Here is a 27,781-nt window from a genome sequence, read left to right on the forward strand (position 1 = left end):
ATTATACAGCATTGGGAGTGCCAATTAGACAAGATAAGCCAATCCCGAAAATTCAGTTTATGGGCGCCCACGAGACGATGTTGAAGTTGTATATGTAGACTAACATGTTTGTTCGTTCATCATTCCTTCTTTCCCTTTTACAATTGACGGTTATAGTTGGACTTGCTTCAGCAATTGTAGATGGCATTTTTGTATAAATATTTATTTTTCTCATTGGTGTAGCCGTACGCTTTTAAAAATACAATAGATGTAAATGACAAAATAAAGGAATAACAATTGCAATGCAGCGATGTTCTAGCCATAGCAGGATTGTTGGAAACGAAAAAGTGGATATATTCACCAAAGATGTGTTATCCTTAGAACTCTCAATGTCCCAGAATAGAACCTTCCAATCAAAAATGAAAAAAAGCAACTGTATAAAAACAGAGGAAAATGAAAATTCAAATAACAGATGTGTGTAATATTTACTTGACAAGCAATCTAGAAAAGGATTCATGCCTATAATAAGAGATGCTTCTAATATAATCTTCCACGTAAGAACAGGACATGCAAGGATTAATAACCCTTTGCCGAGGACAAATGAAACGGTAAGAGATCTATGTGTTTGTAGAAAGGGTCCTGAAATTATAAAAATATGACTATACTTCTCGACGAACATAACTGATGTGAAAATCTTTTGTCCCTTGCTGAACACTGAAAAAAATTAAAACAAATTAATATTAGGCTGCTTAGCCATGTTCAGCGTCTTTTGACATTGACGGAGTTGTGACACTGGAACTGAAGGAGTTGCAAAAACTGAGAACTATTTAGTAATACGAGGCAAATAATACAGAAATTTTGTACACAAAACAGATATTCATTTGGTGAGATGAACTTACGCCTTCCAATTGAGGAAATCGAGAAATAAATAGACATCAGTGAACAGATAATTTGTTTTATCTATGTCCCTTATGTGCGCGAAAGACTAGACAAAAAAAGTTGAACAATTGGGCTGTACCTTCCTCTTAAACTTCAGCTTTACAGCACTTACTTCATGCTGTGCCTAAAGTTCCAAGTTTGAACATAGATTTAATCACGCTTCCCTTGATTGATGGGGTAAGAACCAGATCCCAGTCTACTTCTTCGTTGTTTCAAAACACCTTAAAATAACGCTAGAGCTGGGTATTAATATGAAGAATATAGCTTGCTTTTGTCATTTAATCTAAAGTTCGAACTATAGGAGATTGTGATAGAATTTGTGATTTGAGTCAGAAATTCATTAAAAAGTATTCAATGGCTCTGAATCTAATGTTCTTTCCATTATAATTATCGTTTGATTTTTTCAATCATTACTACTACTACTACTACTAATAACTCACTGCAGCACCAAGCCGCCTGAGGCCAACACAGCTACGCACGCTCCTCCTCCAACCTAATCTATTTAAAGCCTCCCTCTTTACACCCTCCCAGGAAGTTCCCATTTCCTTTAAATCCTTATTTATGACATCCTCCCAACCCAGACAAGGACGACCTGCTTTCCGTGTAGCCCCAGACGGTTGGCCAAAAAGGACAATCTTCGGTAATCTGTCATCCTTCATCCGTAGAACGTGGCCTAGCCATCTCAACCTTTCTTTCATTATAGCCCCAGAAAGCGGGATTGAACCACACTTTTCGTACAACCTACTGTTTGAAATACGGTCAGTCAGCCGGGTACCCAGAACAATCCGTAGGCAATTTCTCTGGAAAACATCTAGTAAATTTTCATCTGCTTTTCGGAGTGTCCATGCTTCAGAGCCATATTTGACCACTGTCATCACTGTAGCTTCCAATATTCTAATCTTGGTTTGTAGGCTTATCTTTCTATTCTTCCAAACTTTTTTTAACTGTGAAAAAACACCCTAATTCAAATAACATTTTAGGAGGATAGTTTCTTTTCATAACAAGATTTTCAAAATAAATTAATAAAAAAATAAAGAAAATAATAGAATAAACCCAGACGTGAAATCTAATCTTAAGTACAAGGACTAATATGTCATGAATCTGGAGAGCTTACGGTTGAACTCCCACGTAACATCTGAATATCAGATGCCAGATGAGGTGGAACGCCTGGTCCTGATGCAAGGTTCAAGAACTATTAAACCTCCAAGAAACCTAAAAAACTAAAACTCAAAATATGATATAGGTCTCATCTTTTTCTTAAAATTACCCAATTAAATTGAATATTGGATCACAAGTTTTAACTAGACCCCTGGTACCAAGACCCATTGAAGTGTTGCAGCAACTATTACCCATTTGATCCAGCTGTGGAGCAACAAATGGACCAAGTTGCACGCGAAGCTTGTAACTTCTGGGTGACGTTTGCCGTAGAATTAGTCAATTCCAGAAATAAGTTATGTGTGCGCACAAAGCAACGACGAAACAGAGACGCTCGAGACAAAACAGATCTTTACATACAAACTTTCTGCTTTGAGTACATTTTTTACATCAAAGCGATTGGTTTATCTACGTGAAGATGCACCTTGACCAAGACAAATAAAAAAAAGACCCTAAAGTTCATGTGATGCTTGGTTCTTGGAGCAGATGCTGTGTAAGCATAGAGATTTCGATTCAAATCCCCCGACGGCCACTACAACCCTGAAAGTTTTGCCTACTACATTAAATTGAACTTTGACAAGTCATTCACATGAATTAGCATGACAAGAAGGCAGCCATTCTTTACGGAGACTTGATAGTACCGGGACGTCCATAAAATAACCATTACTATTGGCCAGGTTTGGTTAAGCTACACTAGTCCGCCTGGATAATAGGCTAATGACAAGCGGCTGTACCCTCGCCCCTCTTTTAATGTCGGATCGATACACGACCTAAAAATGCACAGCTATGTTTAAATCTTACTTCGTACGAAGTTTGGTTGGGAACTGAACTCCTCATCTGGTAGATGAAGCTCGAGAAAATAAACGATTTAGAGACCAATCCCAACTTTCCAATCCCCTCCCGCCAGAGTATAGATCAATTCTTTACCCCAAAAAGGCATAATCAACCCGCTGTTTCTCACTTCCGGTTAAGTGTGGCTAGGATTTGACGCCACCTCTTGGTAGATATGCGGATAGCAGGAATTTAGGGATCCCTAACCTATTGCTCCTAGGAGGTTGTTTTGGGCTCACTCTAACCATGATTACAAAGAACCTCTTTTTAAAGAACCCGCCTAATAAGTAGGCAAAATGGGTATTAGCTCTTACTTCTTATTAATTTAGTTTAGTCTCTCCACCACAGACGTGGAATCCAAGAATATATGGAATCCCAGGCTCCAAACAGGCTTAAGTAGGACATTAATGGCTACTACAGACTTATCCTACTTGCTTGAGATATATTAAAAGACCGTGGCAAATACCATGATGACAATAAGTTACGCACTCTCCTCTCCCGACAGTGGCGGAGTTGGACCCTGGGCCTTAAAAATCACAACGTGATAATTACTTCTCACTTTCACGTTTTAAATCGGGTTTCTGTTATAGTAGCTATTGCAATTACAAAGTCTAGGCTGTTGCTTCCCGAGAAGTTTAATCTAGTCCAGATCCAGAAAATGTATCCAAAAGTATCAAAAGACACTAGCTCATGCTTCCCATGAAGTTTTGTTGAACTCAGTTTTAGTAGTTTCGTTCGAGTAAATATTAGGATGAAAAGAATGTGGGGACCCTTCCCCCACCCTCCCCACCACCATAGAAGCTGTATTGGGAATGGAACCTTCAAGGGCACAATTAAAACGAAATTTTTTGTTTCGTACCAGATCTGGTTGAGATCTAAAACATATCTCGGATAGTTGTCACGATTACAAGTTATTTTTTCTTTTAGGTCAGATTGTATTCAGAAATCTTAAGGCAAAATTTTGACACTACCTCTAATTTTTCATGAAACTGGTTGGGATCTAACAATCCTTTCCGGTTGAAGGACTCAAGACAAGGTCACTTACTCTCCTCCCTCTCCATTCATGAGTCGGGTCGCAGTCGAACTTGTTTTAAGTCTAGCTCTTAGCTTGAACTTCATGTGCTTTTCGTATTACAAAAAAAAAAGGGTAAAAGAAATTCCATATAAATAAGTAAAAAAAATTGAAATTTTGGAGGGATTTTGAGATTGACTTTTCCAAAATAATTTCAGGAAATTTAGAAGAGATGAGTTATTTGAATTTTAGCCAATACAGTTTTTTTATACCATTTTATAGATTTGAAAAAAACTTTTTATTTAATATTTCTGGAAATTTTGCAAACTTCACTAGAACTTTTATTTTATCTGATGATCCCTGTATTAGAAAGAAGTTTTTGATTTATCTCATTCGTTTTTGTGCTGCAGACACTGGCCATAAGAAAAAACTTAATAACAACGTAGTAGTTTGTAGTAGCTTGCAATCAGCAGGGCTAATTTATAAAACAATAAAATTTCCCCGATAGAATTTGCCCATTATCAGAATTCAAATATCGTCTTATTAGAGATCACTAATCGGGAATGTGTTTTTAGAGAGAGGAAGAGGCGAATATATGCTTTATTATTCTTATTCATAACGAATGGTTCAGTTCTCGTGCTTCTTTTTGGAGCTGACTACGTCGCCAAAAGTAAACTATTGTAGAAGAATTTTGGGCATTCGGCATACCTTAAAAGGAACCTTGTCACAATCACGAAGCTTTTTTTGGGAGGGGGAGTGAATAAATTTATATTGGCCATGTTTGTAAGTTTCTACGTTTTGAAGTCAACAGGAGTACATCAATTGGGTTTAGCAAGTTCCCAACATACGGAAAATGAATATTGTTACGTTCTGTAGCATTTTATTTTTGTGGGGTTTGCACCCAAAAAGTTTATTTTGAGGTGTGACTGTTGCCTAAAATGTTCACGCCTATGATTTTAGCACCGAACTGTTACAGCTTACATTTTTATGCTCCTGGAGCTTATGATTAATGTAAATCAATCTCGAATCCGGTACGAAGGCCGGCCTGTTATCTACATTAGTTGTCATTATACGATACGCAATTTCCCCTAAAATATTAACATTATGCCCTAATCGTCAATTTACCCTCTCCCCCCCAAAAAAATCCTAGATTTTACGATATTTCCCATAATTTATGATTTTTTCATATAATTTAATTATTGTTTTTTTTTAATCCCCCATTACTTCAAACTGCCGGGCTACCTCTGAAATTGGTTCATTTTTATTTACCAGACTCTCACTAATAAGATAAACTATTGCGAATTGTACAAACTTTGAAGTCTAAACTTTTAGTAGGAAATTTAGTCATTGTCTTTTCTCGATTCGAACGTCATATCGAATGACATTGCTATGCACCCTGGACAAGTTTTCTGATTCTAGTGAATCAAGTCGGTTTGCGAATAAATTTTAGACTTGACCCATTGGTTCGTATAAAATTCATGTATTAATTTTTATTAATTGACAAAATTGGCTATCTCCTATGAGTATTAACTCTCAGTTATTGAATAACCAAAATTCTACCGTAGTAAGTGTAGAAGGTAGTTTTTTTTTGCATTTTTCGTTTTTTTTCAACATGGAGGTTTCAATAAGTCAGATAACTTCTACATGAAAAGAAAAAAACAACTTAGGAATGATGTAAAATTATCAACGCGTTTCTTTTTATTAATTTGAAAGTCATATTTCAGTTAGAAATTACCTAAAGCTACCACCTTAGGTTAAACCCTGAGTTTAGGTTAAACCCTGAGTTTGAAAAAAGAAAAAAACATGAAAATAGACTTGAAAAATCCATTCGTTTTATTCTGAAATTAAATAAAAATGCTTATTTTTCGATTAAAAGTAAGGAGCAACATTAAAACTTAAAACGAACAGAAATCATTACGTGTATGAGAGGAGTTACCCTGTCCTCAATACCTCGCTCTTCAGGCTAAAGTTTATTAGTACTTAAAAAAAAAACTTCTTATGGCTCTTATTAAACAAACCTTGTGTTTCAGGAGTCTTTCTTAAAGAATTGGGACACAATTCGAACTTTAATGTAAAGAGTGAGGTGTTGAGGAGGGAAACCCCCTAGAGTTACTTACAGGAAGTAATTCCTATTCGTTTTAATGTTCGTTTTAAGTTTTAATGTTGCTCCTTATATTCAGTCGAAAAAAACTTGTTTTTTTTTTAATTTAATTTCTGACCGTTTTTTCAATAGTACTAGAAAATCTGGCTTCACCTTAACCGAAAATACCCCCTCCCCACGGAAATATCTTCTAGACAATTTAATCCCGGTGACAATTTATACCGGACAAATATCCTTAACATACCCACGCGTAAAATTGAGTCAACAATGAAAAAGCAAGACAAATTCTTCCAGTGTAAAATTTCTCCTGAAAAGTTTACCCCCTGAAGACTTCCCTCCCCATGGAAAATATTCCCTATAGAAAATATGATAGTTCAAACTAGGATGAAACCTTTTAATTGACAGTGAAACAATACAATTTTCTAAGTTGATCAAAGCTATCTCCCCATAGAAAATCCCCCCAGCAGAAAACTTGCCCCTTCCCAACTCTAAAAGTGTATTCATACCACCCCTTAATAAATACTATATGTAAACAATGGACTTATTTTCATAACTTAAAGACCTTTCCTCAGCGGCTGTGGAGGATCATGTTATCTCCAAAGGAAAATATGTCTCGCCTTTCAACTATGCTGAACAAAATGACTATCCCAGAGGTATGATTGGACAATTTTGGGGAGAAGAGGGCGTGGGGATCCTAGTCATTCTCCAATCTTTATTGTCACTTAAAAAAGGCACTAGAACTTTTAACTTCCGTTCTAATGAGCCCTATTCCGTTATTTTAGGACCATTGGGTTGATACGAGCCTCCTGGAAAAAAAAAACAATCAAACAAATAAACACCCATCCGTGATCTTTCTTTTGGCAAAACGGACAAAATTCCAGTTTTTGCAGATAGGAGCTAGAAAACTCTATAGTACGATTCTCTGATACAGTAGAATTCATTAAGATTCCCTTGACATTTAGGGGCTTTTCCCCTTTTTTGAAAATCAGGGAAATTTTCTCAGACTCGTAGCCTGTGATGGAAAACGCTAAACCTAATGAAACTTATATATTTGGAATTAGCTAAATAAGATAATTCTATTGATGTATCTATTAGCATCAAAATTTGTTTTTTGAGTTTTTTGTCACTATTGAGTTGCATCGCTCCTTACTTACAGTTCGTTACCACAAACAGTTTGAAATATTATTTTTATTATTTCCGTTATTGAATTCTTCCCTGAAATTCCCATGATCGTATTTTAAGGCAAATTCTCATCACATAGGTCGGCACTTTTTTGAATTAAGTTAAAAATGGTCAAAAAGGTGATATGTTGAATAAGTCACTTTTTCCATATACACACTTTCAACTTAATCAAACTATCATAGATGTAGTCATTGAAAAAACATTACTTTCCTAATTTCGTGAATTTCCATTCTACGAGATATTTCTCTTAGAAAAGGCTTTCCATCCATTTCTAAGCCTCTCCGTCTTTTAATTTAGTCTACTTGGTAGGCAGAAGGTGTTCTGTCCAGCACTCAGTATTCAGCTGGGATACAACGTTCATCAAAACTTGCTCTGACCAAGGTCTCTCGACTAGATTAGGTTTGAATAGCTAGAAAGTGGACGGAAACTTAGAAAACGTCAAATAATACAAACTCACTAGTAATTTTCCTTGCAGTAGGTCCGTTCTGTAAATTGACTTTCTTTCGTTCTTACTAGTTAGAAATGGAAATAAGCCGTGTGTATTTTTTATGATGAGTGAAATAAAATTACCCAAACGACTTTTAGACATCTTATGTTTTCATCCATAGCTTCGCAGAGCAGCAATGAGTATTTTTTTTTAGATTCTGTTGTGTTTTTGGCAAAAGTAATTAAGCATTAGATTGTATACGTCTAAGCAATAGCCTGTATACGAAGTAATAAGCTTGATTGGTAGTTAATAAATAAAGGATAAGGTTAGTCCTAAAAACAAAGCGTATTTTGGGACCGTTTTTAACGGAATTTTAAATATTTTCCCCCGGTGAAATCCCCCCTGCAGAAATGTTCCCGTATTCCTCCCGCGGAAGATTCCTCATCACGGACGATCCTCCCATCTAAACCCCTCCCCCTGAAAAATCCTCTTGTGATCGAGAATGCGTCTACTAGGCATAAATCAGAAGGTTCTCCTATCAGTACCTTTAAGGGTTTTTTTTTCTTTTTATTTAATTTACATAGCATGGAGTCAAATTCCAAGTCAGAACCAAGAAAATTTAAGATTGACAGACATTTTTATTTAAATAAGCAAGGAAATTAATTTATTTAACCTTAATATTACCCCGCTATGAAAACTCAACCCTAAGCTCGCCAAAAATACGAAAAGAAGAGGTAAAAGAAACAAAATATAAAAGTAAATACTAAAGGATATTCTGCACCATATATTTTGCTTTCTTTTTTTCAATAGTAGATAGAATGTTCCAAAATCCCTTCTTTTCTTCATTCTTTTTATTTTTCATACTTTCTCTTTGACTGCTCAATTTTATACACGTGGGAAGAATTTTCCAGATGGAATTGTCTGGGAGGAAATTTTCACGGGTGAGGGGAGCTCTGGGGGGAAATATGCAGGACACCCTTTAACGGATATGTCACCATTTTTCTCTTTTTTTAAAGAAAAGAGAAGATTTATGGAACTTGGAACATACTATCTTAAAAGCTTTGAGGCACTTAAAACTACGACATTTAATGAATTGTAAAAGAAACAAATCAAAGTGTTGCTTCCACAAAGATTTTGTGGTTTGAAGCTGAGCAAAGGCTGCTGCTACAATTCACGTTGTTCCAACAATGCAAATTTAATTTACTTTATTATTGGCACCGCCCACCGACTGCTTAAATTCGAATTGGCAAAGCACCATTTTGTGAAAATTAACATAACAATATATATGGGACATCTAAAAAAGGACGCTGGATTTGAAAAGCCTGTTATTTTTATTTGATGGTGTTGGCAACATTGTTTTTGCATTTTTGTTAGCACTAATGATCAGGTTAATGATCATGTCAGGTTAATGGTTTACATTCGTAAATGTGGTTTAAATGTGTGGTAAATTCGATTTATGTTAGATACAAATCAAGCGTCCTTTTTGAGACATTCATTAAAATGCTTAAATTTAGGGGAGGTGAGTCTTTTTTCTCCCCCATTTGGAGTCCTGATATGTAGGCTCTCTAGATTTGAATTATATTGGATTGATTTATTGGAAGTTCGACTTAAATACAGAATAAGTCTTGGCTGTCCTCTGATGTGTTTCGTGCAGCTCTGAGCCTCAGGCTTTTCTTTAATGAAGTAAATGCCTAAGCAAAAAAATACATAATTTTAAGTATCTCCATGTTTCAGTCTCTGTATTATTAAGTAAAAAGTTTGAACGTTATCGCTCAGTGAAAAGCAATACAGGCAGCGAAAACGTATAAACTTACACAAAGTATAAATCAAAAGAAAATAGAAGCCTATAACCGTTGGAACATGTGCCTGCCCCAAAGAGTGATGAGCAAAGCATTAATCCTAAATTGGAGTGAGGATTTTTATCTATTTGTAATGTAAATTTTGTTAAAAAAATATACTAATGCTAAAAAAAACAAGAAAAAAATGTCCTTAACTGATTTGGCCCTTGATCCTTAACCCAGCATTTGGTCCAACCCGTAGTTTGAAACGCTCATTAGCCCCCCCCCTCTATTTAATATTTCTTATCATTGGAATCTTTCTCTTGGCTGTTGTTAACATTATGGTTACTAAGGGTCAAAGTGGTTGATTTTGTATGATTATTTGACTATTTGTTGCTGATTAGCCAATTTTTCTCTCTTGATTTCTAATACAGATATACTATTGTGGTGCTCTCCATTTTTGGTTTTTACCCTGGGAGTAGCTGAATCAAAGCTGGAGAAAGGTTCAGCTACAAGAGACTTTCATTTTTAATTTCCTTGGTCATTAGGCCTGGCATTTGCCTTGTACTTGGGATTATTGCATCATAAAGAGCTCGTAAATATACGCTCTAAAAGGGGACCTTAACAAATAGTAATAACTCCCAAGAAGCAATAAAAGAAATGTTTCTCTGTGTCATATGTTAATAGGTTGCAATAATCCGTGTTAAAGCAAATGACTATATTAGAAATAATATTGTTTCTTGATTCTTACTAGAAAACTGAAATATGTATTTTGCACAGTAGTTTTCTGCTAATGAAATAAATTGTTACAGTCTGAATTTTTTTACCCAAACATTCTACAGCATCGTAAGTAAAAGTTTAGATGAATGAGGTTGTCGTTCTTTGATAAGTGTTTTATGCATAGTTTTCTAGTCCTTAGTAAGATCTACTCAATTATCTTGAATACTTGAGTATTCAAGATAATAAAACAAGTAGTCTAGTCTTATTTGTAAGGGTCTCTGGGAGGTACCAAAGAAATTAACGAGAAGGAGGGGGTCGTTTAAGCCACACCATCAGTAACAATTAGGATACGTCACCACTATTGGCGTTTCATTTATTTACTTTGAAGTAAGTAAGTAAGTAAGACGGCACTAGACCCTTAAGGTCCAAACCGGTCGTGTTGATCTCTGTTTCACGGTCCTTCAGCCAGGAAGTGCAATGGTGGGGTGGTGGCCGACTATCCTCTGCTTTCAAGCACCCTTCCTGCTTATTTACTTTTACATTTACTTTCCTAATGTACAAAACGGTTGCAACCCATTTTAAAGATCTTAAATTTTAGTCTTCTGGGTAACTATTCTAAATGGTGTTTGGTCTCATGCAGAGGCTTTTTGAGAAAAATTTTATGCTTATAAGTTTCTTCGTAAGCTTTTGGTAAATATGTACGAGTTCTATAACTGAGGTCGAGACAAGGTGAACACACTTCAAATATAATAATCTTATCACTTGCAAATAAAGCCCCTTCACTTCTCTTATGGCCCCATGTATAGTCCTAGGTTTTAGGCTGGCACAAAACTTAAAATAAAAATAATGAAACAACAACATTCTTACTTTATGATAGGCCGTAGCATATACCATGTTTTTATTAATCACATTATCATTTTATTTTCATTGTTATCTGAATTCATAAACTATTTCTAATCAATATTCGATATCCAACAGATCGAAAATTCTTTTCGATTTACTTATAGGTCTGATGGTTTTGGTGAATCGAAAAACGCGTTCACAAAGAAAACGAAGCATCGCCAAAAATCGTCGAAAATGTCCGCACTAAAATACTTATTAATAGTTAACTGAATTTGATTGTTTTTAATCGATGCTTTTTCAATATATGACTAATAAAGAATTGTTTTATAATCGTTTGATGTATTTTAACCACTTTTCTTATCCCATTTCTTTTGTCGAAAGCAATGAATTAGATTTAACTTTAGGGCCCATTAAAGAGATTTGCTAAAGGGATATGGTATCTGCGAGTGAAACAATTATTATGTTTGGAAAGAGCTTATAAAGGCATCGTGTAGTGTTCTCGCCCCGTCCCTACCTCAATTATGAAATGTCGTACATATTTACCGAACTCTTTTTACATTTAGATAATACAACGGTCTAAATAAAAAAGTTTATTTATTTCAAGTTAATCATTATGAGCTCCGTTTTCTTTTTCTTGCGTGGTTATCTTTAACAAATGGGCGCAGAAAGTTGTGCACACACTTCTTCGACTTTTAGATTTTCTTTAGATTTTTTTTTCGATTTTTTATTTTTTAAATTTTTTTAGATTTTTTTTAGATTTTTTTAGATTTTTTAGATTTTTCTTAGATTTTATATTTTTTTAGACTTTAGAATTTTAGATTTTTTTTTCGACTTTCGCTCCTTACTACAGTTCGTTACCACGAACTGTTTGAAAATATATTTCTTTTATTACTAGAATGGGAATGGATCGTTTTGCAAGCATGAGCTCAAGGCTAACTCTCAACAAGGAAAGTGCTAAACAAATCTGCAAGTTTGTATAACAAAAGGAAAGCTGTTATTCAAAACAATATTTTAAAATGCTTATGAGCCTGATCGTATAAAAACTTGTAACTTCAAGAGAGTATGAACAAGGCCCTGAAAGGGGGCAATATTACCTAAGCCCTAATATTGAAAATAAGCCTAATAACCCTAATAATCTAAAAATAACCCTAAAATAACCCCAAAATAACCCTAATAACCCAAAATAACCCTAATATTGAAATAAGCCTAATATAGCTAAGCCCAAATATTGAAGAGTCAAAGTAGAAAGCAGAGTTTCATCTGAAATTTGAAGCAAGTGTTATATACATTCCTGTGAGCTTACTTTTTCAGCAATGGGTAGACCAACTTATATTTAAGTATAAAAAGAGGAGGGAGGTGCTCACTAGGATGAGATCTCCAGGTTTTGGCGTTTTTGTTTCTTTTTCCTTTGGTCCTCTGGCCAATATTCATTATTTTCAGTTTTTTCTGCAAGAATCCCTATTTTGATAATCTATTTGTATGTTGGAGAAACTTTTTTAAATTCTTTTAATCCTGACACAAATAGTATTGTTTAGTTTAATTTTATAGCCTACCTCCCCAAATTGACAAAAAAAATATAAAATTTGATATCATTCCCAAAATATTTCATGTATGCTCTTTGACAAACTGGATACACTTACACTTGATTTATTTAAATTGTAAGAGTAGAAGTAGTAATAATAGTAGCCCCTAAAGTTTCAACTAAATAAACTCTATCGTCCTCGACATATTTCTTATAAATTTGTTCGTTTAATCATTTTCTATTCTTTCCGGACAGGGCTGTGTTCCTCTCGCCAACCCTAAAATGATACCACCTAAAGTATCTAAAACAACAAAATTGCGGGAACTTCAGATGATATTTTCGTATTAGCAAAGTAAAAAAGTGGTTAACTTACCAAATCTATTAATTTAGTTGAGAAAAAAAAGAGAGAAAGTACATTGCTAGTTACGATTATATGTCATTTTTGGGCGTCAACTGTCGCTTTTTGTTCTGGATGAACTCCCCTACTAAGGGAACAGGTTATGTATTATTTTGAACAGCTACTTTTGAACAGCTTATGTATATTATTGTATTTAAATAAAATGTAATCTGAAGAAATGCCACACCCTGCTACAAAGGGGAATAAGCTTTTTGAACAGGGAGACGTGACAGAACCAAGCTTAATATTCAATTCAAAAATATGTTTTAAATTGTGCTCAAAATAAACGGAGAGGAGAGAGATGGCTACATAAAAAGCTATGATGTATATAAAAAGAAACGAAAGTAAAACAGTTCAAAATAGGGATGAAATCTTCCAATTGACAGTGAATATATATACAAATTATTTAACTGGATATTTCGAGCACATATACAAGTGTTCATCATCAGCAGTAAAACTTTTACTGTGTAAAACTGAGTAAAACTTTGCAGTGTGGTCTTCGAAGTTATCTAAAAAAAAAAGAAACAGAACATACCCTCAATGCAAACAGGTAAGTATTCTTCCAATGAATATCCGAAAGGAATGAACTGCTAGATCGTAAATCCTCTGGAAAAGGCAAAGAGTTCCAGACTAAGGACGAGGCCAAATGTGAGCCAAAATCTTATAGGATCCTTGGGTCTAGAGCGGTGGTTCCCAACCAATGTGAAAACATGCCCCACCTAGGTATTTCTAAAATCCTTATGCCCCTCGTTATATTTAAATTCTGTTATTCAAAATTTTACTTGTATTCACCTGAAAGAAGCTTAAAAACCACTAACTTGGTTACTTTTTTGGGTCGTTCTCTAGACATATTTTTATAAAAACGAAAAATATTGTCTGAATACAACACCTTTCACATAGTGTAAAATGTCATTGAAATACTATCATGTATCTTTTTTGCTTATTAAATGCATTTGAATGTGACGTCATTCACATGAAAAAGTTTTTTTTCAAAACATAGTGTAATGAATAGATAGACTTTCAACCAAGGTTAGTTAAAGCTTTAGAAGGATCAATTTTAACCAACAAATTTTTAGCTTTCAATAAAAAGCCGTAGGCTAGTAGATGCCAGATAAAAAAATTGTCCGCCCAAATCCTTCCGCAACAAAAGAGATAAGATTGTATTAATTAATGGGCATTGAAAGACAAATTTCCTAATACAAATTTGTTTTATTTTAGATTATTTTTCCTTTTCATGCTATAGCCCTTAACAACGCAAATTAGTTCATTAGAAAATACAATTCCTCATCCCCCTTCAAATTAAATTAACTTCTCAACTAAAACTAAGTCTATAGTCCATTTCGCCGGTAATACTAAATTTTGCGGAATATCAATTTGCTTTCAAATTAAATTGCAGAAACCTCCTGTCACTCTGTGAATGAACAATCTGTAGCGTGTCTTAATCCAGTTAAAGGGCGCCTCGTCCCCGAAACTCCTCCAAGCTTGCGGTTCTTTAGAGGAGATCCAATTCAATAAATGGACCTCTATATCTTAGCTTTGCTGTATTTGCTCAAACAATTTCTTCGCGCTTCGGCGTTCCTTCCTTTGTGTACCTTTGTCATTTATTTGTGTGTCGCATTTGTCTTTTGTCTGCTAATAAAAGGGAAACTTTATTCAAAGTTGGGCTTTCTAATTTGAAAGCTATTGAGATACTTTTGTGGGAGACTGCTGATTTTTTGTTCAAATCTGATTCATTTATCGCAGTAAACAATAATGTGTAATCAATTTTAAAACAAGGGAGTCTTTTTCTTCTTGAAGGTAAGCTGATTATAAAAATAGAGCCAAGAAAAAGTTGAGCGAGGCTTAAGATTTAATAAAAGACGGTTTAAAAAATCTTGTATCCGAACAAACTGTCGTTTTATGTTTATGACAAAAAACAATAAATAGACTACGGAACTTATTTATTTTGTTGGAGGGGCTAGTGAGAAAAAACATAAAAAGGCAGATTTTTACGAAAATTATGGAAAGTCTTGGGGGAAAACCATAAACATCTTGATTTTTTGGGGGGATGGGGTAAAGGAGGGTTTGGGTGGCGTATATCATTAGAAAGTGTCTGTCCTAATGAATTTTTAAAGTGGTTCCAAATTTAAAGAAGGGTACTTGTGTATTATTCAGAGCACACTCAATAAGTGAAGTTAGGTTCTTTCGTGAAACAAACTACGGTGCGAAAATCCGGTTTCATAGCCACAAGGACAGGACTCAATTTACTTTGCTACGTATAGTGTTAGAAGATAGTGTCTGAACATAGATTTTGAAATGAAGATTTGGGATTCACCAAAGACTGAAAAAGAGGCCATTATATTTTTCCAGGATAAGGGGTTGTTGCCCACAATAAAACAGTGCGTCAATGGACACAACATGACTTTACTCTTACGAGAAGGAACATTTTTGGAAGTGTAACAAGAGGCCATGTTTGAAAAAAAGTCAATTAGCGCGTAAATACGTGGATTGCTGACAGTAGAATACCATTTATTACTGCAGTTCGTTTCACTTATTGCGTTTAAAGGCAGAAGGAAGACCTCTTTTTAAGTAATGCGATTCTTAACGACATTTCTGCGTTCTGGGTACATAATTCTAAGTTGTAATTTCACAATTTTCCTAATAAAGTATTATATTTTCATCATATTTTGTTTTATTTCATTAGCTTTATCAAAAGTTTTTTATATATATTTGCACATTAATGGGTGGGGGTGGGGCGCATTATATTAAATATCTAACTTAACCTAATCTGACCATCTCTATATATATAATATTTAATTAAAATGTACCTGCATCGTAGTTTGTTTCACGAAAGAACCTAACTTCACTTATTGAGTGTGCTCTGAATAATATGCAAGTACCTAAAGAAGTTTAGAAACAGGTAGTGCTGCTCGAATCCTGTTAATTTTGGGTATGTTGAATGTCCTCGTTGTTGATGAATATTGGGGAAGCCGTTCAAATCCTTTCGTTTGTCCACAATTTGGTTTGTCCTTTCGTAGGTATTAAGTACATTATGAAAACAGAACAAACAGTCCTAAAACCAGAGCATTTTATCAGAGTGCCTCTGATACCTCCATTTCATCAGAGCCATGTATATGCCTCCACGGATAGTATGATTCCTACAGTCCCTTGGGCAAGTGCAGTTATTTATGCAAATTGTCAGTTGTTTACGTATAGGCCTTATGTTGAAAATGGTGAGCATGCTTGATCTTTGGTTTCTGATGGGCTCGAAAGTTTCAAGAATCGTTCCATGGGCGAAGAATAATAGCCTGCTCATTTTTATTTGGGACGGATAGGGTGTAAGGGGTCCTGGATTAAGGCCAAAATAATTTTTCCGACCTGCTCAAAGCGTATGTTCTCAAATCCTTAGACTAAGGGACTATATGAAGTGAAAATAAATGAATGTCCTTTCCATCGGAGACAGGGACCGAAATAGGCCAATACGCTTTTTAACGGTTTGAAGTCCCTGGGCCAAAGAGACCCTAATATGAAACAATATTATACAGGGGGCATGGGCCCAAAAATTTGGCTTCCATTTTTTCTGATAAGCTTGATACTTATGTCAAGAGCCGTTGAAAGGGGGGGGGCAACCGGGTCAGCTGACTCAGGTGTCGCTGCTGGGGTACACTGCATTCCAAGGATTTGAGTCAGGAGGGGGGGCTGTAACTAATATTTCCCCGGGCATCCCAACCCTAGCAACGGCTCTGCTCATATCCTTAAGTTCTTGGACCACAGGGACATAACCAGGGCTTCCGTTTCCTTACATTTTCCTGAGGTTTCCTGAATGTCCTCCAAGGAAAACTTGATTGTTCTAATTTCCTGGGAAATTAGCGTTCATAAATCCTCGAACGTTAAAACAAAATACGAATTGTCAATTCTAGTTACCGTATATGGGGCCCCAAAATAGTCCTTTTCTGATTGAGAACTTCAAGAATCTTTACCGGTCTAAGGGATCGATATATGTTTTTTTTTTTTTTTTTGGAAGCTAGAAGGGTGTTAGGGGCACGGAAATGGACCGAAAAATTGTCGTACTTGATTAGTTTGACATTTACTGCCATAATTCTCTTCTGTTAAGTTTTAAGTTTACGGTTTTTTCAACAGTTTTAAGTTTACACCTGTAAGTTCTGGCCCAAGGGAAACCTCATTGGAAAAACAGATTTAGGCTGGGGGGGGGGGCAGAGATTGCGGTCAGAGGATTTTTTTCTCCAGCTTCAACAGGGGATCCAGTTGAAAATTTCTGAATATTTGGGGAGGGGGCAAAGGGACTTCCAATTTTGTGTTTAGAGGAGGGGGATCAAGCAGGCCAAAAAATTTGTTTCTCCGATCCGACTATAAGTTTTTGAACTGCTAGCACACTGGATCTTACAGTACATTCATGGTTGAGGCAGTGAGATAAATCGATGGACAATTCTTTGACCCTGGTTATAAAACTAGCGTATCAGCAATACCTCACGGTTTGGCTTGGGAAGTTGATTTGACACTTTCAGGGAATTTTGAGGGCGCAAAGAAAGCTTAAATTTTGACCTGAGGAAGGGGGAAAAGATAAATCAAAAGACACTATTATTCATCTAATGTATCTAAATAGCACATCCGTAATACCTCAGGAGCGATTCGGGTGAGAGAGGTGAAACTGTAAAGGGAGTATCTGGGGAGCCATTGAACCCAAATTTGATGAGGGGTCAGAGGAGGGGACATTAAATTTTTCTGGTTCCCCTTAAAGTTTATTGCAATACAAACTCCTAGGAGACTTAAAATTTATTTATGGGTAGGTGGTGAAGTAAATTAAAGCACACTATGCGTATCCGAGTTATCAAAATAACGGATTGACAAAACCTTGAGAACAGCTTGGGGTATCGAGTTCAAACTTTCAGGAGTATTGAATGGATCTTAGATTCAGGGTTGAGGATGAGGCAAAATGTTCTGGCAGCAATTTTACTAAACGTTCCTTAATATGAGCCACCTGATGAACCTAGAATGCATGAACAGTGAAGTCACTACGTAAATTGAAAGAAATTATGTGAACCTTAAAGTAGCATATCTGCAATATCTTACGAACGGGTTTGTATCGTCCAAAAATGGACCTCAAACTGGATTCATCTCTAGTAGGCTTGAAACTTATATAGCTTGTCGATAGGGTCAGGTAGACCTCAATAAAGAGGATTTGTGGTTGCGATAGCCCTACCTTTATTTGTGGTAATTTCTGACGATTTCAGTTTGATTTGTTTATTAATTTCAATTTCATAGTTTTCTTTACTGTTCATTCAGTTTACCTGTTCAAAGTATTTTTTTCAAATTTTGGCCTCCCTTAATGACACCCCTTTCAAAATAAAACTCACTGCCTCCCACATTAAAAAAAACCTGTCTCACGCTTTCATCTCTGACTTTCTCAAACCTTTGAATTTACTTGTAATTAGGCAACTAAACGCACCAGCGATCAGTAATTCGTTTATTGAATTGCCCCAATCAAGGAAAATTCTCTATTGAATGGATAGCTGTAAGCGGCCTTGGAGGGACATGACTTGTTTGAGGAAATCTTACACAGATGGATAATTTTCTGTCCAGACAAAACGTGACCCTATTTTCTCTACCCATTTTTTCTTTCCCTTTTGTTAAAGCTATTCATTTCAGTACAGTTATGACATTAATTTGTAAACGTCATTCATTAATGCTTACTAATATGAATCTCGCTCTCAATAATCCCAGAAGTCAAGGCTTTCTTTATCCCCTTTATTGTCTCCTTCATATATGAATAAACGATCTGGAAATCAAATAAGAATATACAAGAAACATAGTTCGGTAGCAGAAAGAGGGAGTATAAGAATTTGAAAATGATTTAGAAGTAGAGAACTATAAATGGGAATTCAAATAAACTAGACCAGAAGTCCCTACCTGAAACTCCTTTTGTTACCAATTTTACTCCATTTAATAGTCTTCTCAGGTTAGAAGGTGACCGTTGATAACTGAAAAAGACTGTTGAAAACATACACAGAAGAAAATGAATATGATAAGTAACATTAAAAGTAAATTAATTTCAAAATGGGAAGAATACCAAACAAGGAAAAACTGCCTCCTTTATCGAGAAATGAAAAATCGATTTTTTTTTCGAGTGAAACTAAGGAGTGATGTTAAAACTTAGAAGTTATTGTGCATGAAAGGAGAGCTGCCACCTCCTCAACCCCTAGCTTTTACGCTAAAGTTTGTCTTTTTGTCCTAATCCTTTAAGAAAAACTGCTTAAACTTAAACGCTGTTTAAATAGAATTAAATATAAAAAAACAAGTTCTTTTAACAGAAAGTAAGGAGCGATATTAAGACTTAAAACGAACAGAAATTGCTCTGTATATGAAAGGAGCTGTTCCCTCCTCACCGCCTCGCTCTTTACGCTAAAGTTTGACTCTTTCTCTCAACTCTACTTTTTAAAACGGTAAAAAACTTTAGCGTCAAGAGCGGGGTGTTGAGGAGGAAACAGCCCCTTTCATGTACGGAGTAATTCCTGCACGTTTTGATTTTAATTGTCGCTCCTTACTTTCAGTTAAAAAAATACTTGTTTTTAAAATTTAATTTCTGAGCGTTTTTGAACTAATGCATGTTTTGATTTTGGCTCTCCGCACTTGAATAATTAAAACGAAATTTGCATGTTAATTTGTTTTTTGGGCTAAATGGCTTTCTTATAGTTTTGAACGGACAATTTTGAGAAAAAAAGCAGCGGGGGAGGAGACCTAGTTACCCTCCAATTTTTTGGTTACTTAAAAAGGCAACTAGAACTTTTAATTTTTTACGAATGTTTATTACGAATATTTATTTTTTCATTTTTTTTATGCTAGAAAATCCTGCGCCCCCTTCATGGAAATTCTCTCCCCCCATGACAAATTCCCCCATGGAAAGTTCCACCCACATAACCCCCTCCCCTCAAACCCTCCCCCCAACGCAAAAAATCCCCTTGAAAACGTCTGTACACTTCCTAATAACCATAACTACGTGTAAACACTGTTCAAAGTTTGTAACTTGCAGCCCTTCCCACGGGGACTGTGGGGGAGTAAGTCGTCCACAAAGAGATAGTTATTAGTTTTTCGATTGTGTTGAATAAAATGGTTATCTCAGAATTTTGACCCGGTGACTTTGGGAAAAAATAAGCGTGGGAGGGGGCCTAGTTCCCCTAGTTCCCCATTTTTTTGTCACTTTAAAAGGGCACTAAAACTTTTAACCTCCGTCAGAATGAGCCCTCTCGCGACATTCTAGGAGCACTGTGTCAATACGATCACCCCTGAAAAAAAAATAAAAAAATAATAAACACGCAAAAAAACTCTTCTGGCAAAAAACACAAAATTCCACTTTTTTGTAGATAGAAGCTTGAAACTTCTACCGTAGGGTTATCTGATACGCTGAATCTGATGGTGTGATTTTCGTTAAGATTCTATCACTTTTAAGGGGTGTTTACCCCTATTTTCTAAAATATGGCAAATTTTCTCAGGCTCGTAACTTTTGATGGGTAAGACTAAACTTGATGAAACTTATATATTTAAAATTAGTATTAAAATCAAATTCTTTTGATGCAACTGTTGGTATCAAAATTCCGTTTTTTAGAGTTTCGGTTATGCTACTATTGAGCCGTCAAAGGGTAGAGGAGGGGGTAACCCCCCTCTTATACGGACTAATTTCTGTTTATTTTAAGCTTTAGTATCACTCTGTGCTTTCATTTGAAACAAACTTTTTTTTTAATTTAACTTCTAATTGTTTTCAAGTAATGCCCAGGTCTATCGGGGATATGATGGGGCTACAGCCCCCATGAAACCCACACTGCTTGCTGTTAAATTGTATAGATCAGTATGTGTAAATCGATTGGTAGTGTCCATGGATGGTAGGGTAAAAAGTTGCCTGAAGATAAACACAACTTCTATGCCACCTTATCTTTTTAATGTAGAGACAAGTGACTATGCGATCGAATACATTTATAAAAAATGAATTGCAGAAGATCTGCTGGGAGAAGTTGAAACTGAGTTAAATTCGCGAAAGAAAGAATGTAGATGCGAAAGGTTGCCCAATTTTTTTTCCGAAAATGGAGAAAATATTCTCAGGCTTGTAAGTTTTGTTAGGTAATTTTAAACTTAACGTATTCTATATGTTCGAGATAACCATAAAATTTAACCCTTGGAATGTTTACGTTCCTATCAAAGCTTTTTCTCAAGCTGTGGCTGCCGCAAACACCAGTCGTTCCTTACTAACGGTTTGGTGCCACACATTTGTTTAATATGTAAGAAACAAATGTAAAAAATTACAAAATTACAAAATTTTTCAGACACATAGACATTGAAAGATACATTTCGCCCCTTCCCTAAATTAAGTGGATACCACTATGCTCTTATCTAAAATTGTAATCTTGTTAGGTTCTTGCAAATTGTTAGGATTTATATAATTGAAAAGTACGAACTCAAATAGTTCATGGCAACGAACTTCAAGTAAGGAGCAACTCGGCCCAATAGTAACCAAAAGAATTGGCCTTTTATGCTCAGTCCAAATATACAAAAGCCATTAACTATAATGTTACCCATCAAAAGTTACGAATCTAAAGAATTTTTCATGATTTTCAAAAAAAGGGGGAGGCATCCCCCAAAATTCAAGGAATACTATTGAAGATCGCACCATCAAATTTAACGTATCAGAGAACACTTCTGTAGAGTTTTCAAGTTCCCATCTTTGAAAATCTCGAATTTTTTGAGAAAAAAAGAAAGATTTTGGATGAGTGTTCATTTGTGTCTGTATTTTTGTTGTTGTTGTTTTTATTGTTCTTTCCAGAAATGACCGTAATGATTCAATAGTTGTAGACGATTGGTTCATTTGAATGGAAAACAAAAGTTCTAGTGCCCTCTTTAAGTGACCAAAATAATTGGAGGTCAAGTAGCTCCCCTCTCACACCCCTTTTCCCCAAGGTCCTCTGATCGAAGTTTTGAAATAGCTATTTTCTGCTGTATAGTTGAAAGGTCCAATAACTATGTCTTTGGGAATGACATGACCCTCCAGAGCCCCTAGACTAAGACCCGTAAATTATGAAATGTGCCGATTGCTTTCATATAGTATTTGTTATTGGGAAGTATATTGACATTTTTTTAGGAGGAGAGGATTTTCAGGGGATGAATTTTCTACGGGGAGAATTTCCCATAGGGATGGAAGTTTCCGGGGGTGGGGTAAACTTTCCAGACGAACTTTTACACAGGAAGAATTTGCCAGGATTCATACACGAAATTCGTTTTGTTTGTCTTGGTTTCTCGTTGGCGACCCTGGTTTACATGTGGAGATGCTCTGGTGAAATTATCCGGGGGAAATTTTCAGTGAAGTTAGAATTCTCTGGGGAATTTTTAAGTGGGAGGGGGATCTCTCATGGGATAAATCATCTATGGGGAATTATCACCAGGAGATACTCTCTATGGGGAAACTTTCTGCGGAAGAAGCTTTCCATTGTGGGGGAGATTTCTGGGAAATATTTACTACACAGGGTGGGGGATTCTTCCGTGACCTAAAAAGCGATCAGAAACTAAATAAAAAAGAATTCCTTCTTAAAATGAAAGCACGCTAAGGAGTATTTTCCATGCAGACTCAAAAGCAATATTTTTGGGGGGAGGAGGGGGAATTTGCAGCCAGAATGGAATCATCCAGGGATAATTTCCTGGGGGAAGAATTATACGTGGGAGGATTTTTCTATGGAGAAGTTTCCCTTAAAGGGAGTTTTCCATGTGGGGCGGATTTAATGGGATTATTTTAAAAACAGTCAGAAATTAAATGAAAAATAAGTTTTTTCTACTGAAAGTAAGGAGCAACATTGAAACTTAAAACGAACAGAAATTATTCCACATATGAGGGGGCTGCTCCCTCCTCAATTTCCCGCTCTTTAAGCTAAAATTCGACCTTTTGTTCCGATTCTTTAAAAACAATTCCTGAAACGCAAGGGCCATGTAATCAGAATCAGAGCCTTTTTTAAATGTACTTAAAAACTTCAGCGCGAAGAGATGGGTAGTGAGGAGGGGCAATCCCCCTCATACACAGAATAATTTCTTTCGTTTTAAGTTTCAATGCTGCTCCTTACTTCAGTAGAAAAAAATTGTTTTGTTTTATTATAAGTAAATAAGCTGTGCATTACACCACAATCTAACTAGACCCTCTAGAAACCGTGGCATTTTCTTTCAATGGAAATCTACTAACTTTATATTTCTGTTTTATTCAGTTCTCTATCTCCAAGTTCTTCTTAATTTGTAGCATGCAAAAACGGGACCAGCCAATCAGGAATAATGTACCTAACTTTGCCGATAAATGAAAAAGAAAGACATAAAACACTGCAAAACCACAGAAGAGGAAAAACGCTTTATAACTTTATTACGTAACTGAATTTCCTGTTCCTTTACCATGCGCAATTAAATTAAATCTGAGATCTTGCAGGTCTTGAAAAGGAGTACCGCCTATTGGGCGGAGATGTCTTGGCCATAGGGGTTATAGGAGAGTTTCTTATATGTATACTTTTTGCTTTTTTCTTGATTTTGGCGGGTAAATGCTGAAATTAAAACGTTTTCAAATAAAAATATTCTTTTACTTGAACTTAGAATGAGATGCCCACATCAAAATGTATTCCGTTTCACATGCACTAGCCTTAGCTTAAGATGTAATAAAAATGCACTAGTTAGCATTTAATGATTCGCCTACCTAGGGGGTTTTTTAAAGTTAAATTACCCCCCTCTCCCACCGCTAAAACAAAAATGGTTCAAATTGTAACATAGCAACTCGTTTTCATATGAGCCAGCTTTAGAATTTTGTTCAGATTATAACAGCTTGTAAATGATGATTCTTTTAATTTCAACCATCCTGCTAATTAGACTGACACTATTTGTGCTAACGTCCCCTACTCCAATCTCTCCGTAGGCAAGGCCATCTTTATTTTACAAAAGGTCTTTAGAAAAGGCAATGTACTGAGCTGTTACAGGGTTGCTCATCCATCTTTAAAATGCCAAATAAAAGTTGGCCTCTATACTTGTGAGGTGCTTCGGCTAGTGCTCACTGGTTCGATGAGCTAGGAAAGTCCTGGCCCAAAGAACAGTTATATTTTGGCACACCTCTTAAATAAGAACAATAATTAAAAAAAACCTGAATCATGAGTTACAAGTAAGTTATCACTCAGCTATAACCATCATCGCTCATATTTTTCATCCAGGCTTCTCCTTGTTTGTGATGATGCGAAGGCAACCCCCAGCTGTAGTTAACTTTGTTCCTATTTTACTTCCAAGTTTCTCCTTTTTGTGATGATAAAAAAGGCGACACCGTAGTAGGGCATGGGGGACTTCAGAACCTCCGGCCTCTCTCTGGAAGATCAGTGACATAGAGACAGTGACACAAATTTAATCTCCAATAAATATGACTCTTTTTGTACAAAAAAATCTTTTTTTCAGAGTTTAACCCCTGTTTCAAGACAAATACTTACCAGCTCGTCCTCTTCTCCTGAAAGTTATCAACGATTTCGTTTTTGATGACCAATGTCAACGGTTTTAATAATAAGACATGACTATAACTATAGGGCTTGTTTGCTGGGAAAGGGGCCTGGGTTCTCCCTTACCCTTGTCCTTGGTCTCAGCCCCTCCTAAGAAGCTTAGTGCTCTGCTCTGAAATTTTTTTTCGGTGCCAGTCCCCTATCTTCCAGGGAAAAATTGAAAGTCTTGGCTTAGGTCATTAGTTGACTATCTTATATAGTCCCTTATAGATAGAAAATATAATTCATCAAACTCTATACCCTGTTAGAGTGATAGGGGTTTAAAGCCGACTCCAAGGCAAAACATTTTGTAAATGCATCGTTTTTCCAACTTAAGCTTCTGTATTCCCATTTTTGTGAATCCTCTGGAAATCATCTCTTTGAAAAGGAAATTTTTTGAAATATCCTTGTTCCGAATTTTTTTTCAAATGTAGGAAAGGCCAACAGTTCTTTCCGCAAATAAATTGTTTGACATTTTTATTTTATAGGAATACTGTAGGGATGCACTTTGATAAAATGGTCAGAGGGCATGACTTTCTCTTAGTTTTTAGGAAATGATATGAAAGCCTTCGGGAACAGTTTTTTTTAGCAGAATAAATAGGACGGTTTTAGGCTGTCACACACATTCACCATAGGTTTTTGTTATATGGCTTTTGTAATAATTTGTAACTGAGGAGTCTATTGCCTGTTCTCTACTATGAAGTGTAATTTAAACTGTGGCGTTACATTTCAGCCTCTGATAAATTTATTTTATTAGACGATAGTTTCTTTATTAAAAGCCGCCATATGAGGGCATGGTAACTTGGCTATTATTAATATTGTTGTTTTTTGGGGGGAGGGGTATTCTATGGTACCCGTATTTATCCTTGAATAGAGGCAAATTAAAGGATTTGTCCCTGTTGAACTGTTATTAGTACTTCAAGGTACCCAAATCTTCCAAAAAAGGCCAACTAAAATGCAGGTTATATTAACACTTTAATCACTGGCTTTCAGTGGCGTCAAATGTGGGAAAAGGGTATGAGGGAGTCAGTGCTCCCTAGATTTCTAAAAGTTCCTTTTTTCGTTGAAAAATGTCTGTTTGGTATGTTTGGTATTCCATTGAAAAAATTAGAAAACTAATATTCCCCTCCCTCCAATACATTGATAAATACATTTTGCATCTCTGTCCCTAAATTTTGGTGAATTGACTCCAAAACTGTATTCAGGTAGGATTACCAGATTAGAACTCCTCTCGAAATTTTTATCCAACTCTTAAAAACGCAACAAAAATACATATAAACAAGCTGTATTTTTTAAAGTTTTTTTTTGTAAATCCCCCTTCCAGGAAAAAACTCCCTCCCCCCTAAACGAGAATCGTGGATACGGCCTTGATAAGTATCTGAGACACTCATACACTGGGTACCTGGGATAGAAGGCCTCGAAAACTCCTGCTCCTACAAACTTACCTGACATAAAGTTTGCATAATCTAGTTCGGAGGGTCGACAGACAACCCCTCAAGATAAACCTGCAAGTTGCATAGAAAGCATAATAAATGTGCCGTTTAAGCTCATTATCATAAGACGAATTTCCAAGCGCTATATGGTGTGGCACAATTCCCGTTGAAATTATTGCTTGAAAATCCATCTGATTGTCTGAAAATCCATAGACAATATGAGCAATGGTGGGCTAAACAAATTTTATTGTGGTGAATAACTGGACTTAAGATATCACAACAATGCCTATGAGTTACTATGGGTTCCATGGGTATTTTAAGCTGTAATTGGGAAATTAATTCACAGGGGTTTTGCTGGCGAAATTCCTAATTTAAACGCTATTTATGTTCAGATTGTGAGACTCGAATACTTTGCTTTTCTTGTTAAAAGAGTGTTTATGGTTAGAGGAGCGTCTTCTAAGGAGAAAGAAATGCCCAGTCCAATGTCCAGCTGGTGCTCATGTTTGAAACTTGGCATAATTGTTATTTGTTTTCATGAATACGGAGCAAGTATTTCGCTTGGCATTGATCCCTTTTAGCTCCTAGTTTTTTTTTTTTTTTTTTTTTTTTTTTTTTTTTTTTTTTTTTTTTTTTTTTTTTTTTTTTTTTTATTCGTTGTGTTGATTTAGCACGATAAGAATAAACATTCTTTATATATATTTTTTATTTCTTTACTTCTTACTTTGACCTCAATAAAATCCAATTCATTTACTTCTGTGTTTTATTTTCTTTTATATGATTTGCTGTTTCATAGATTTAATATTATTTGGATTCTATTTTTGTTAAGCTCGTAGGTTATCCTAACTAGCCATTGATATTGCTAGAGCTTAATGTATTCGTTGCATTACATGTTCAAGTGTTATATGTAGAATTAGATATAAATTTTGGGTTAACTTTGTATAAGCCTAGAATTCAGGAATATTGAGAAGGAAACATGTTAAGAAAACAATTCTTACTTCGTAATGTGCAGAAAAACTGTAGTTAGCAAATTTTAAAAGCGATTCCAATATGCTTTACCCCAAGCCCCCACACTCTTGTTTGCAAATGTGTAACACAAATTGTATATTTCCCATGCATTTCGCCATGCGTCACTTTTGTTTCAACATGTGTACCGTTAAATTGAATTAAACCTGACGAAATCAAGTTACGGAAAAACACATGGGAAATAAATAATTTGTTTCATATATTTTCACATTAACGGGGGGGGGGTAAAATAGATTGAAAGCACTTCAAAATTTGTTAAGTGCAATTTTTCTGTACATTACGAAGTAAGATAGTAAGAAGTAAGAAGGATGGCTGGTAGGTAGGTTTTATTTTTATCCACAATATAAACATAAACAAAAATGGCACCACTAATAAATTATTGCAGTAAAAAGAAAGTCCTAGGGACTTGTCCTAGGGATATTTCCTTCTCAATAGCCATAATTTTAGGCTTAGGCCTATACCATTAACTTAAATATAAGTTAAAGTGGGAATATTTTCATATGGTAAGATGGGAACTCATTTCATAAGTTAGACCTAAAGGTTTAAACTTAAAAAAACTTTGTTTTTCGTGTGATTGAAAGTTTCTAATTTAAAATACAACGTGACAATTTTTTGTATAGAATTTCTTCGTCAAGTTTTTAATTGTTTAGCGATTACAGGTATGATAGTCACTGACACCTTTCTTTTGATATCACTATCATTAGCGCATTTACGTAGATTGATCGCTATTATGAAAGAGCTCCAAGTTCGTGGTAGCGCTCATTTCAGTCTGATTTATAGCCAGCAGAAAAACCCGAAAGCACTATCGTTTATCTATTAGTGACGGGCAATCCAGTAATTTCAGCATCTTACTTTGAAACCACTCCCGAACTATTCCAGAATTGACGAATCACACAACTGATCCTAGGAAACTGACC

The 27,781-nt window shown here is 35.6% G+C and overlaps 1 protein-coding gene and 1 long non-coding RNA gene across 6 annotated transcripts in view; one reads left to right on the forward strand and one right to left on the reverse strand.

Moving 5' to 3' along the window:
- Nucleotides 1-27,781, forward strand: part of LOC136027295 (protein trachealess-like) — a 166,898-nt gene that overhangs the window by 89,742 nt on the left and 49,375 nt on the right. The gene's annotated exons all lie outside the window — the stretch shown is intronic.
- Nucleotides 231-27,781, reverse strand: LOC136027297 (uncharacterized). Of its 2 annotated transcripts, XR_010617563.1 has the most exons (5): nt 27,717-27,781; nt 24,030-24,244; nt 18,794-18,864; nt 7,406-7,608; nt 231-618 (listed from the first exon to the last, which is right to left on the reverse strand). It is a non-coding gene; the product is annotated as an uncharacterized LOC136027297 (long non-coding RNA). The 2 variants fall into 2 exon arrangements; XR_010617564.1 differs by lacking the exon at nt 24,030-24,244 and having other exon boundaries at nt 27,717-27,772.

This window comes from Artemia franciscana, chromosome 5 (genome assembly GCF_032884065.1).
Source record: "Artemia franciscana chromosome 5, ASM3288406v1, whole genome shotgun sequence".
Lineage (NCBI taxonomy): Eukaryota > Metazoa > Arthropoda > Branchiopoda > Anostraca > Artemiidae > Artemia > Artemia franciscana.